The following is a 13,424-nucleotide window of genomic DNA, read 5'->3' as shown; positions in this document are numbered from 1 at the left end:
AAGGAATAGAAAGAAGCTGCTGCTGGAAGAGCAGTAGTGTCACTTAGAAAACGAGCACTGTTAGTGTTGGGGGTGGGAGAGGGAGAGCAGAAGACTTCCTCCTCTGAAAATTAACCAGACTGATCTAACCTGCAACTTTCCCAGTGTTACACATTTGAAAATTCAGAAACAGCTTCTTGAGAGAGAGCATGCTGCTACTGAGATAAAATAGTCTGCACTTGATACAGTTTTTTGAGGAACAGAGCTCTTCTGAACAAGTAGGGGTAGCAGTTGCTGAGGATCATCGGTAATAAAAAGATAACTGCCCTTAGTGTCCCAATATTTCAGCATACAAATTTTCTCACAAATGCTTTCTTTGCCAAATCAGGGGTGATGTTCTCAAGGGCCAACATAGGATAATCCTTTGTCAGTCTTAGCCCACCTCTCAGCATCGCCTACCTGAAAAATGCATTGCATGTATATCTCTTGAAGCAACTGTCTCCTTCCAGAGGCAAATCATGGAGGAGGGACTGCAGCTGAAACAGTTGTCCAACCATGTACTTTAACTCTCTTCTTCCACAGGAAAGTCTGAGGATTAAAACCAATAATTCAACATTTCTTTATTATCTGAGAGGACATAATGTATGAGTCTGTAGCTGGTTGCTATTCCCCAGGTATTTAAAATAATTTCACACAATCACAGAATCATCTAGGTTGGAAAAGACCTTGAAGACCACCTAGTCCAACCATTAACCTAGCACTGACAGTTCCCAACTACACCATATGCCTAAGCACTGTCATTCCTACTCTTAAACACCCCCAGGGATGGGGACTCCACTACCTCCCTGGGCAGCCCATTCCAACACCTAACAACCCCTTCTGGAAATAAATGCTTCCTAATATCCAGTCTAAACCTTCCCTGTCCTATCGCTTGTTACTTGGTTAAAGAGACTCATCCCCAGCTCTCTGCACCCTCCTTTCAGGTAGCTGTAGAGGGCGATGAGGTCTCCCCTCAGCCTCCTCTTCTCCAGACTAAACACCCCCAGTTCCCTCAGCCGCTCCCCGTACGACCTGTGCTCCAGACCCTGCACCAGCTTCGTTGCCCTTCTCTGGACACGCTCAGGTCATTCAATGTCCTTTTTGTAGTGAGGGGCCCAAAACTGAACACAGGAATCGAGGTGCGGCCTCACCAGTGCCGAGTCCAGGGGTCAGATCCCTTCCCTGTCCCTGCTGGCCACGCTATTGCTGACACAAGCCAGGATGCCATTGGCCTTCTTGGCCCCCTGGGCACACTGCTGGCTCCTGTTCAGCCAGCTGTCAATCAACACCCCCAGGTCCCTCTCTGACTGGCAGCTCTCCAGCCACTCCTCCCCAAGCCTGTAGCGCTACTGGGGGTTGTTGTGGCCCAAGGGCAGCCCCCGGCATTTGGCCTTATGGAAACTCCTCCAGTTGGCCTCAGCCCATGGCTCCAGCCTGTCCAGGTCTCTCTGCAGAGCCTCCCTGCCCTCGAGCAGATCAACACTCCCACTCAACTTGGGGTCATCTGCAAACTGACTGAGGGTGCACTCGATCCCCTCATCTAGATCATCAATAAAGATGTTAAACAGGAGTGGCCCCAACACCGAGCCCTGGGGGACACCACTCGTGACCGGCCGCCAACTGGATTTAACTCCTTTCACCACAACTCTCTGTGCCCGGCCATCCAGACAGTTTTTTACCCAGCAAAGCGTGTGCCCATCCAAGCCATGAGCAGCCAGTTTCACCAGGAGAATGCTGTGGGAAATGGTGTCAAAGGCCTTGCTAAAGTCAAGGTAAACAACATCCACAGCCTTTCCCCCATCCAATAAGCAGGTCACCCTGTCATAGATCAGGTTTGTCAGGCAGGACCTGCCTTTCATAAACCCCTGCTGACTGGGCCTGATCCCCTTGTTGTCCCTCATGTGCTGTATGATGGTACTCAGGATGAGCTGCTCCATCAGCTTCCCGGGCACCAATGTCAAGCTGACAGGCCTGTAATTTCCTGGATCATCCTTCTGACCCTTCTTATATATGGGCATCACATTGGCCAATTTCCAATCAGTCGGGACCTTCCCAGTCATCCAGGACTGCTGGTAAATGATGGGAAGCGGCTTGTCAAGCACCCCTGCCAGCTCCTTCAGCACCCTCAGGTGTATTCTGTCCAGTCCCATAGACAAGGACAAAGATGTCATTGCAACAATGGGAATGCCTAGATTGGCTTGTTCAGAAAGACAAGAGAAATTAATCTCTGAGCAGAGAAAAGCTTCAGATCCTGGTAAGAACAGCATGGGAACTGAATTATACTGCTCCCAGTAGTGAACTCCACTACCAGCTGCAGGGTAAGCGTGACAGACTCTTATGGGGCTGTTCAAGGAGAGACAACCCCAAAATGTTTAGCTGAAATTGGTGTGAGATGCCATGCTGAAACAGCTCCTTGTGCAACATCATTCTACTTTCAACTGGACATATTCTAAACTTCAAAAAAAGAAGTCTAACCTAACAATATAGTTCCACCTTAAAAATGATGAGAGCTTTGAAAAGCTTCCTGTTCTGAGAACCTGAAGCAATGCCAGCAACATCTCTAAAACACACTGTCAGCAATATCCTCTGTCTCAGTTCAAGAGCCTGGAGACAGTGCTGGAGTACTTGGAAACCCTCCTTGACCTTTTGAACTCTCTTGACATGAGGAAAAAACCATAGACTACTTTCAGAACTGCATCCCTGTACATGTACTCCCTAGAAAAGGGCTGGAGTGGTGATCAACCAACTGCAAAACCTGACACACCTCTTAAGGCAGGAGGGCTCTACATGGCACTCTCCCATGAACAAGTTCTTCTTGGCTTCACCAAGAGAGAAGCCATTTCACACAGACCAATGGAACATGTCCGGGTGCTGCAGAGAGCCCCAAGACAGGATGAGCAATGTCCTGTAAAAATCACCTATGCCGATACATAAACCACTAATGCATTTTTAGTGTGTCCTGACCATAAAGTCAGGGTTAGTTTTTCAAAAAGGTTGATCCTACTTAAGTCCTAAGAGAAAGTACTTAGAACTGCTCACCACCTGACAGCTACTTCTGTGGTGCTTAGAGAAGAATTTGGAGAGAGCACTATTAAAGCAGACTAAAACTTTATGGTTAACTTTTCCCTTTAAGAAAAATTTTCCCTTCAGCTTCCTACTTAGAGTACTTTTTTATAAAGGCATTTGAAGGAACTTCTGAATCTTCGTTTCCATCGCTCATTGCTTTCTGTCCATTTACCAGCCTTCCTTCTTTTTGGCCTACCTTCATATATACACAGCACTTATAAAACTGTACTCAATATCAAAGGTTTTCAAAAATGAACAAATACTATTTCTTACATACCTCAAGTTGTTGCTATTTAGGTCTTCCATTTTTTTTTTTCCTGAGTTTGAATTACTGAAAAATTCCAACACAATTCACACACTCAGTATTTATCTCTACATTCAGGACTGTGGTTCTTGAGATTTAAAGAGACCTTTCCTCTCTCTTAATCTCAAAATGAATGAATAAATAAAAACTGAAATCCGACCATTTCATACACATGAAGATTGTGAGTAAATTCTGTCACTTTTTTTTTTTGTAACACTGGTTCATCCAAAACATCTATTTACTTTCACTTTAACAAATAATGCTCACAATATAATGCAAAAATATCTCCCAATTTAATTTTGTATAACATTATGAAAGCTTCACTTCTTCCTAAGATTTGTCTAGAAGAGACAAAATATGGCATTGGTAACATTTGAAATCTCACGGATAAAACATAAATGAAACAGTGGGCATTTTTTTTAAATTCACATGTATCCAGGGAACAATGAAATCAGTATAATGTTACACATATCTATTCAGCCTTTATCAACAAAGTCACATATATTTTACCATAAAGAAGTAGATTACACAAGAGTAGCTTTCCAGTCTGTCACCCCCAATCAGGCAGCTGTTTCATGCATTTCTTTGTGGAAATTAATTGACCGTCATTGCAATGTTGTTTAGGGGGATTTATTATTATGTTGTTGTCTTATTTTTCCTTTTCTATATCCAATATGGAATTGCTACATTTAATTTTGAGGGAGACATCTGAGAGCACTGATATGAATGACTTCAGAAGGTGAGGAAAATAATTTTCCTGGAACTCTTATGTTCCGTCTTCTCATTCAAATTTGAAATATGGTTTGCAGAAACCTGACTTATGTGGACAGGGAACACACCCCAGAAATTAAATTCATTACTAAACACAGCAGGGAGCCCTAGAACCAAGAGGTACTGCCCTTCTTCATTACTGTGGGCAGAAGATGACATTTTGGTGGAAGTTACAAAATTATTTCAGTCACATGATTTGAAAAATGAAATATCCCAGGGGAAACTCTGCATGTATATTAAGAGTGATCTATTCCAGACACCTGTGTGTATCTGAGGTTCAAAAGGAAGTGAGGTTTTGAACTACAATGATGAAATACCACACAAATATGTATTTACACTCTTAATTTAGATTTACCATACTTACAGTACTACTACTACTATCAGTTCAACAGTGAAAAAGTAATTTGCCAAGAAAAATAAAGTAATATCCTTCAATTTTTCTTGTGTAATATTCCAGTGTATTCCTGTGTAATTCAAACACTATTTGAGTTCAAAATCAACAATATCTCATCCCTGGTACCTCCTGTAAAAAGTAAGATCTCCCAGTGTATTTAAGAATTCAAAATGATATTAAGCAGAAGTTATTGGTAGCCTTGGCAGTGTCGGAATTGCAGGTATAATACCATGAAAGTGCAAATGTAAGCTTTGTGTTCAAAATGACTGAAAAACAAGACTGTTGAATTGTTGAAATAAAACTGAGTTAGTAAAAATGGCAAATTTTGGGTTCAACATTGTCATGGAAGTGATTTAATTTTCACTATAAAAATATATTTGTAGTATAGGAAATAGTATCTAGTATTATTTTATTTATTACATAATATTTATTACCAAAATGTTTCTCTTTTTGTTACTTGGTTAGTCTTGACAAAACAAATATTTGTAATTCTTTTAATATGGTGGAGGAGTACAGATCAAGTGATTTGTAGTGATCACATGACATATTTTCATAACCCAAATCAGAAGAGTTTTTTAGTATTATTTCAGACATGTTATGAAATGCTATTTGTTAGGCTTCCAAGGGTAAATCAAAGGTCTTACACCAAAAGCCCAAACCTGATACCTTATCTTCATAATACAGCTTCAGGTGTTTCCTCCTGTGCTGCATCCTCATTTGGGAGCCAAGATAAATTACTCTGCTCATCCTGCAATCAAACTAATTCTTAAATGTCTTTTGGCAATACATCTGACCCTTATTTACTCTCAGTTGGGATGTTGCTACACATTGAACTGGACTGATGCAATCTCTACGTTCCCCGCGAAGCTACTCTTTTCTCTGGAATTTCAACATATGCTTTGCCGTCCTCCCAATAACTTGTCTTACTGGAACCAGAACTATGAGATGGTTGCAAGTACAGTAAGCTAAATACATTCTTTTGAGAAGAATGGCATATAGAGTAACAAAGAGCCTTTAGAAATTCCAGGAATTATGCTTCATTTTAATCAATTTTAGACTGACTTTCTCTTATCAGAATTGAGATCCAAGGGGAAAAATTATTTCGACTATCAATTAGTTCTAAATAGAAAATGGCATAACTTATTTTATTATTATTGTTACTGTTAGCATGGAAGAAGACTTACATGGTCACAGTCTGTGCAGCTCTGTCAGGCCCCATAAGAACCTGGATGACAAGTTAATTAAACATAACAAAAAATAAGTTCTCCTTTTTGTTGTTAATTCCAATGTAATTTATCAGTTTCATTTCTTACAGAACTGATTGTCATTCTAAAGAACTAATGAATAGTTAAGCTTGAGAAATTATGTTAATTGCATTATCTGTTTAACTTTGTATAAGCTGATATGTCTCCAATGAAATAACTTTATTTCAAAAGTGGTCTTGCCTAACTGGTGATTTAATATTTTTGGTAGACAAACTAGTCTCTGTGACAGAAAATTCTGACTCAGGTGTCACCCTCATAGAACATGTGACCTGTGAAATAGAAAAAAAAAAAAAAAAAAAAAAAAGAGTGTTTATAGGTTGGGGTTTTTTTTGAAAGCTATTAAATATGACAGTAACACGATGGAAATAGTAGTTCTGCTCATTTGAAAAATTTTACGCATACATGTTCTCTACACATTAAGTCAAATGATTTCTTATTAAATTATGTGCAATATGAAATCAGCATATAATCTGTTTCACAGTGTTTTTTTCAGTATTTTAAAATATGTGTTAATTTGGATTTGCCAAGTTTCTTGGGCTGGTGCAGAATTTCTATGTAAGGTGAGCTTTCTTATCAAATAAATTATCAATTTTCCACCTGATTATTTTGAAATTAACATTTATCAACATACATGTATCCATGTTTCATTTGTTGCTAATGGCCAACTCTTCTACAGTTAGAGAGATAGTTAGACAGCTAACAGTTTTTATTTCTTTCCATTTTCTTCCATGACAAACAGAAATCACCAACTGCATTATAAGTAAAAGCAAGCTGAAGTGATCAATGTTATAATTCACAATGCAAAAAATATACCAGTTTATGTTCTCTAAGGTTAATCCTTGAGTATACAGGAATACAGCATTTCATAACAAACAAACAAACAAACAAACAAGTCACTTTGTCACTGTCTGGAAACACTTAATAGATTACACTATCTTAAATAGCAGTTTGACAAAATGAAGTATTCATCTGACATTTATTATATTATTGTTTCATGCCCGTTCCTTTACAGACTGATTTTAAAATGTGCATTTATAGAATCAGATTTTTCTTTTTTAAAGCACCCAAGTGTGATAGGAATACCAGCCTCCTACACCTCTGCTGTTTCTTGATGCTTATCCAATAAAAGAAAACATAAAGTAAATCTTCTGTCTTACACCTACATACAATAGACCTTAGGAGGAAAACATAGTTGCTTTCTTTAACCTCCGGTTACAGGAAGATGAAAGGTAAGTGTAGCTGGGTTTAGTCTCTCATACTATCCCTTCCTTAAGGGGTCACAGTCCTTCTTCTCCATTGCCATCCTCTTCCCACAAAGGACCATCATGAAAATGAATTTTTCAAAGGTCCATCTTTAGTTCAAAAAGCACTGCTCTAGGCAAGTTTGCTCCTTACCTCTGTTATTAGTGTAACTAGAACTAAGAAAATATAATCTTTAGCCTTGGCTATCTCATAAGCCTGGGTACCTATCAAAATCTTCCAGCCTTGCTCATAGCTTGCTCAGTTTTAGAAAAAAAAAGGTTTATAACATCTGACTTATTTGATCTGGCTCTAAGAGCAAATCAATAACTGTCTCCCATTGCAGTTTCTTATGTTATTGCTGTAAGAGGCAAAGGAAAGACACAGAGAGCTACCCAAGGTTCCTTTGGATGTGCTAGCTCCAGTGCCAGACACAGCATATCTGCATCACCATTGTGCTGCCATGTGTGTCCAGGCTAATGGGTCTTTGTTGAGAAGCAAAAATAGATGGGGCTTCTGGGTCCCAAGCTAGTATTGTGTGGCTGCAAAAAATATATGTACACGTATGTAGACATATTGAATCAGTTACGGTTATCCTGGAAATCCCTACTACATCATTATTTCTTGGTACCTTATATCCTTTCTTGCTTTCAGACACTAATGGTGAGTCATAATGGGAAAAGAAACAGGATACTAAACCCCACATCCTTAAATTCATACATTCAGTAAGTAATATTTTAACAGAGAATTTGTTATTTCCGGATCCTAAGTATTAGTGAGAGAGCACAGTCTGCTTTACACTCTCTTCTTTGCTCATCCTGAAGATTATATAATGAGAAATTCAGAAACAAAAATCAGTAACTGCCAATCAAATCCTTAATGACCAGCAGGTGTTTGTGTCATGAACGTACAGTTGAGCTATTTCTTTTGAGATTAAAAATACATTTTTATGTAGTCATGTATAATGGAGATGGTTAATAAAATTAACAGATTTTTATTTCCTATTCCTCTAAATATCTCCGATTCAGTGAGCATTGCAGTGAGGTTCAGTACTTTACCATAGTAATGGTAAATGCTGTTTTTTTTATGCCACCCACTCTATAACCTCAGAGGAAGAAAAACAAACAAACAAACAAAAAAACCCAACAAACAAACAAACAAAAAAAAACCTCAAGGTAATTCAACTGAGAGATTTCCTACATGAAATGAAAAGATTTCCTACTCCTCTCTGTCATAAGAACTAGTGCACCAACTGAGAGAGGGAGAGAGAGGAATTGCAGCTTTCTAAGTCCTTACAATGTTACTAAAGAAAACAATTATATCATAGAGTACTGTGCTTGTCTCTTTATGAAAGACAAGGACCTGAACTCTGTTTTCAGGAACAATGTGTTCAATGATCAGAGCCCAAAGTGATCTGCCAGCAGCCCAAACCTCAAATGGGCTGTAACATGGAATTTCCATTCCATGAGAATATTAACATTTTTAACCATCTTATGAACCAGAATAAGCATATATCCCTCCTAGGAGAAAAGGTTTCTAAAATATTATCTGTGCTTTACAAGACCAAACAACATTTTTGTAAATTGACTAAGATTTTCAGTTTGCCACCCCACCAGTGTAAGCTAAGACAAAGCAGACTAAAAGTTAAAAAAATCCACATGAAAAAAAACAATTTTGTATTTGACATAGTGGGTATCTTCTGGCATCTTCTAACTTTATTTGCATCAGTTACTACCAGCCCTCTGTACATACAGAAAAACAAATACAATTTGAAGACTCTACAGAAAGATATCAATATCCTAGTGAAACTTGAACCATATTTAAAAGAAAAAAAGATAATTCAAAACACAGTGCCTTTTTAGAGCAAGTCCTTCTACATATTTTCAATCATACATAGCAGATAAGAAGTTTTACTTCTGACTGCACCACAGAAACAATTTTAACAAAGGAAGTCAAAGGTAAGTGCATATTGACCATCCTAACAATGCTGGAGTAACTAGATTTAGATGTTAGAAGAATGAAGTCCTATATTCCAACAGTAGTACTGTCAATGGAAGTATTGCATACCATTCTGTTTCAGCAAACTTATCTTTTCCTACCTTTAAGCATATTTGTACCTTTTGCCCTCCAAGCACTTCTTTACATAGTCATTGTAAACCCAGAATTCTTCTTAGGTGTAAATATTTTTTATGCATGTTCTGCATTCCCCTGTGGTCCTTCCTCCCCTCCATACAGCACATGCTGCCCACTTCAACAGGATTTTGTGGAGAGGAGAGGAGAGGAGAGGAGAGGAGAGGGAGAGGAGAGATATAGTCACTGTACCATATTGTTGGACTGGAAGGTGTGCAGGCATCCCTGAGGAGACAGTGCTTTTGGCAGCTACAAAACAGCTTTTCAGATTAATGTTTAAGAGGTACTTATAGAAGGTATAGTGAAATTACACCACCTTTCAAATTTTCAGTCCATTTAACAAAGTGCTTCCAGTTTCCATTTTATATCAGGTGAAACAATGAATATTGAACAAAATGTTAATCTCTATCATGAGCTTTTTATTAATCTCTTTATTCAGAGCAGAGCATTTATTAAATAAAGGACTTAGAAGAATGAAAAGCAATGTAGAGCCATTGGCTTTTGACAGTTCTTGTTCATTTAATTATTTTTCTCTTCTGAGTATATTTCAAGATGCTGCTGAACATTAAGAAAATAAGTTTTAACTTTGTCTTCCCAGTTTTCTCATTTTAATAGATACTCTACATCTCCTAAATGTGTGTAAATTCCTCTTTTATGCCTGTCTTTTTATCCCATCATATAGTATAGTTCTGCAGTTGTTTTCATAAAGAGGTCACATAGGAAAAAAACAAGGAGATACAGAAAAGCTGGTGAAAATCAGGTGGAGGAATCACTGTGGAACTGATTCTGTTGGGAGAGGGGAGAAAAAATCCCCGTATGCCATAATACTTTGTTTTGTTTTTTTCTCCAGGAGTCAGCGTTTCAGTCAGGCTTTTCTCTAGCAGAAAGCATGCCCAGTTTGTCAGTAAATCTGATAGTACCTTGTAGCCAGGATATGACCCATAAACCAATCTGACTTGCAAGTTCAGACTTCCTGCTGGTCTGAATCAGCACTGCTTCAATGGAGCTATACTATCTCTTCACTTCAACATTTTCTTAAACTCTCTTATTAGAAAAAAAAAAAAAAAAAAAAATTATATATAACAAGGACAATGTTTCTAGCTTTTCAAAAAAATGCAAAATAGCATCACTGATGGTCCCACAAAGACTACATTCAAACAAGAGTCCTAAATACATGATTTAACTATTCCCTACTTCATGAAAGGACAACTCCTGGGCACACATTGGCCTCTCTCCTTATTCACAGCTTGCTATGGCATGCAAGGTTAAGGTGGATGTGGCATGTAGATGAGCCAGCTCCCTAGCCAGGATAACTGGGAAAATCAGGAAGCACTGTAGGGTAAATCTTGCCAATGGTTTAGATTTATCCTTAGTGAACCTGTTCTCTCATATATTTTAAAGAAACATGCAGGCGTACTGCAAATTTGTTGCTTTAAATGGGCCAAGAAATCATAATGAGATATTAGTCTACCATATGCTAAGTTTCGTCATGACCATCTCAAAGTGTTTGTGGGTTTGTTCTTGTTTGCTGTTCAATTGTCAATTAAAATTACAGAAGTGCTCAGTGTGACCAGGCATCTGCAGCCAATTATTTGTAAACCATACAAGGAGAAAACTGCAAAACAAATAAAGGAATACAGCAGGCACATCTGGAAAACAGAATGTGTATCCAAATGCTCTAATGCAAGACACTGTACAATAAAGCATACCTACAGAATAAAACATCAGATTATGAAGCAAGTAAGCAGCTTTTTTTGTTTTCTTTCTCTTCTATTAAAAATAAACCTAAACAGAGAGATAAAGCTGTTTTCTCCAATTTCTCGTACATATGCACTAGCACAATGAAACAGGACAGATGACATGAACAAACACCCGACTAACTAAATAGCAGTGGAATTTCTGAAAATAGTATATATGCCATTTTAAGTGCTCAGTGCAGGTTCACTTAACATGCACACACATGCACAGATGTTCATATACAAACACAGAAAAAATAAATTAGCAAGTTTTTTGAAGTGAGATTTCTTATCTGTGAAAATAGGCTGTCTGCATTTGCCTGCTAATGGATTTGATTCAGATAATAGGCTACAGTTTTTTCATACCAGTAGAGCATTGCTGATTTAAAGAGAGAAAACAGGTCAAAACTGAAACAACAGAAAACTTCTCTATGTAATAACTAGTTTTGCTCAGAATGAAATATTTTCTCTGTATAAACCACTCTATCTTTTAAAATCTATAGTACAGAACTCAGGGAACATTTTGTCACAAATTCCTATTTCCTATTCTTCATTTTCTGGTTAACATTGAAGAAGAATCTACTTGAAGGTCAGCTGTTTCAAAGAGCTGTCCATAAAGCTCTCCTTTTTATTCTTTCTGGACTTATTTTACAGCAGTTTCATGTCCCAGACACAATAAGGACTCATTCTTCATTGTTCTCCAAAGTCACAGTAAATAATAAGAATCATAAATACAATCATATGTATAACTCAAGTCTGTAAACACAGTAACTGTGGTGCCTTGCTGAAGCATCTGTCAATAAATATATTTCTTGGGTTTAAAGCCTATTCAAAAGGTAAATGCTGAAAAATATCCCATATTTGGCAGTTTAGATAATAATTCAATTTTCTGAATCTCCCCCTGGCACTTGTGGAGTCTATTTTGAGTCTCTCCATGTAAAGCTTAGTCGTTTTTATATCACTACCCAAATGATCAAAGCTGGAGGGAAAGCTTTTAGTCCTACAGAGGATAAGGAAGCTCATATTTTATCTGACTCTTCATGATGGGACTCCATGCTCAAACTGATCTCATTTGCTCGGATATGGCAAGAAGGAAAATACCTCAGAATCAGAGCTAAGAATATGTTGGCATCACTGGAAATGAGGAAAGTTAAGTATAAACAGGGGGAAAATATTTATTTATTTATTTATTTATTTATTCACTCATATTTTCTCTTTGACATTTCATAAGTATATGTCCCTGATGGGAAATATTTAAGCCAATAAAAATTTCTACCAGCTTCACTTTGTCCCAGTGTTTTACTAGTGCTTAGCTCTGGGATTTTCCATTATAATTTACTAAAAAGGATTGAAAAATATTTATGTTGTCAGATGGCATTCAGATGAATGGGAACACATTGTTGCTTATGAGCAGTACTAAGTGTATCACATCCACCTTTCTCACGACATCTGCACTAAGTTTTTTTCATCATAGAAGGTCACCAGGTTGGATAAGAAGGAATTTCCATTGGTAAACCCGAGTTGACTGTTACTAATTATGTCTCTGTCCTTCCCATGTTTGGAAATCAATTCTGTGAAAATGTGCTTTATAATCTTTCCAGAAACAGGTGTGGCTGACTGTCTTTTTTGATTTCACCCAAAGTGTCAGACCAATGCTTACATACACATCTTTGCTGGTCCTTGTTTCCACCTCCTATATTCTCACATTTTCCTCTTGAATTCAGAAGCCTCTGCCAAAATTCCCAGTGTTCCTCCACAATGGGACGATTTGTTCCTAACCTTCTAATAAACTTTTCTCAAAAACCAAACAGGTCTCCTGGGTACTTTTTCTGTTGGTCAGTTTCCCCCAGGGATTCTGTCCGGCAACTTCCAGAATAGCCCAAAGTCTAATCCACAGCTCAGAGCCCTAACTCTGCTATTCGCCTGCTCAGTATTCCTCTGGGTCCAGAACTCCACCATTTTCTCATTGCTGCAGCCCACCCTGCCACCTGTGATCATTTCTGTCATTCTTCCTTGTTTGTAAGCACTAAGCAAAGAGAGCATTACTCCTGCTCACCCTCTCTAACTTTTTCATTAGGAAATTGTCACCGACACAATTTTGAAACTTCTTGGATTGATGCACAACGCCATGCTGCACTCTCAGAATATGGCTGTGTGGGTGCCATCTCCCATGAACACTAGGGCCCTGTCTTGGTTTTGGCTGGGATACAGTTAATTTTCTTGAGCTGGGAGAGAGCATAGCCAGAGCACCTGACCCAGATATTGGCCAGGATAGAGTTAACTTTCCTTGAGCTGGAAGGTGGCACAGCTGGAGTGCTGGGCCCTGATGGGCCTTTGGAGTATTCCATATCATGAGATGTTATGCTCAATATATAAAGGAGGCGGGTTCTCCCTCACTTCTCATCAGTGGGATCTTTGTTCTGTCGGGATCACTGCTGGGAGTGGGCAGCAGGTAGTGAGCAAACACATTGTTCATTAGCATTTGGACTTCCTATTTTTTC

At 38.4% G+C, this 13,424-nt stretch overlaps 1 long non-coding RNA gene across 1 annotated transcript; it reads right to left on the bottom strand.

Annotated features, from left to right (window-relative positions):
* Positions 1 to 444: 444 nt before the first annotated feature.
* Positions 445 to 9,275, bottom strand: LOC113485097. Its single transcript, XR_003399353.1, has 3 exons — positions 9,157 to 9,275; positions 5,738 to 5,778; positions 445 to 567 (listed from the first exon to the last, which is right to left on the bottom strand). It is a non-coding gene; the product is annotated as an uncharacterized LOC113485097 (long non-coding RNA).
* Positions 9,276 to 13,424: the final 4,149 nt, after the last annotated feature.

Source organism: Athene cunicularia (genome assembly GCF_003259725.1).
Source record: "Athene cunicularia isolate RWA chromosome 1 unlocalized genomic scaffold, athCun1 chr1_part1, whole genome shotgun sequence".
NCBI lineage: Eukaryota > Metazoa > Chordata > Aves > Strigiformes > Strigidae > Athene > Athene cunicularia.
Note: the sequence above shows the minus strand (reverse complement) of the source record. Positions and strands in the feature narration are given on the sequence as shown.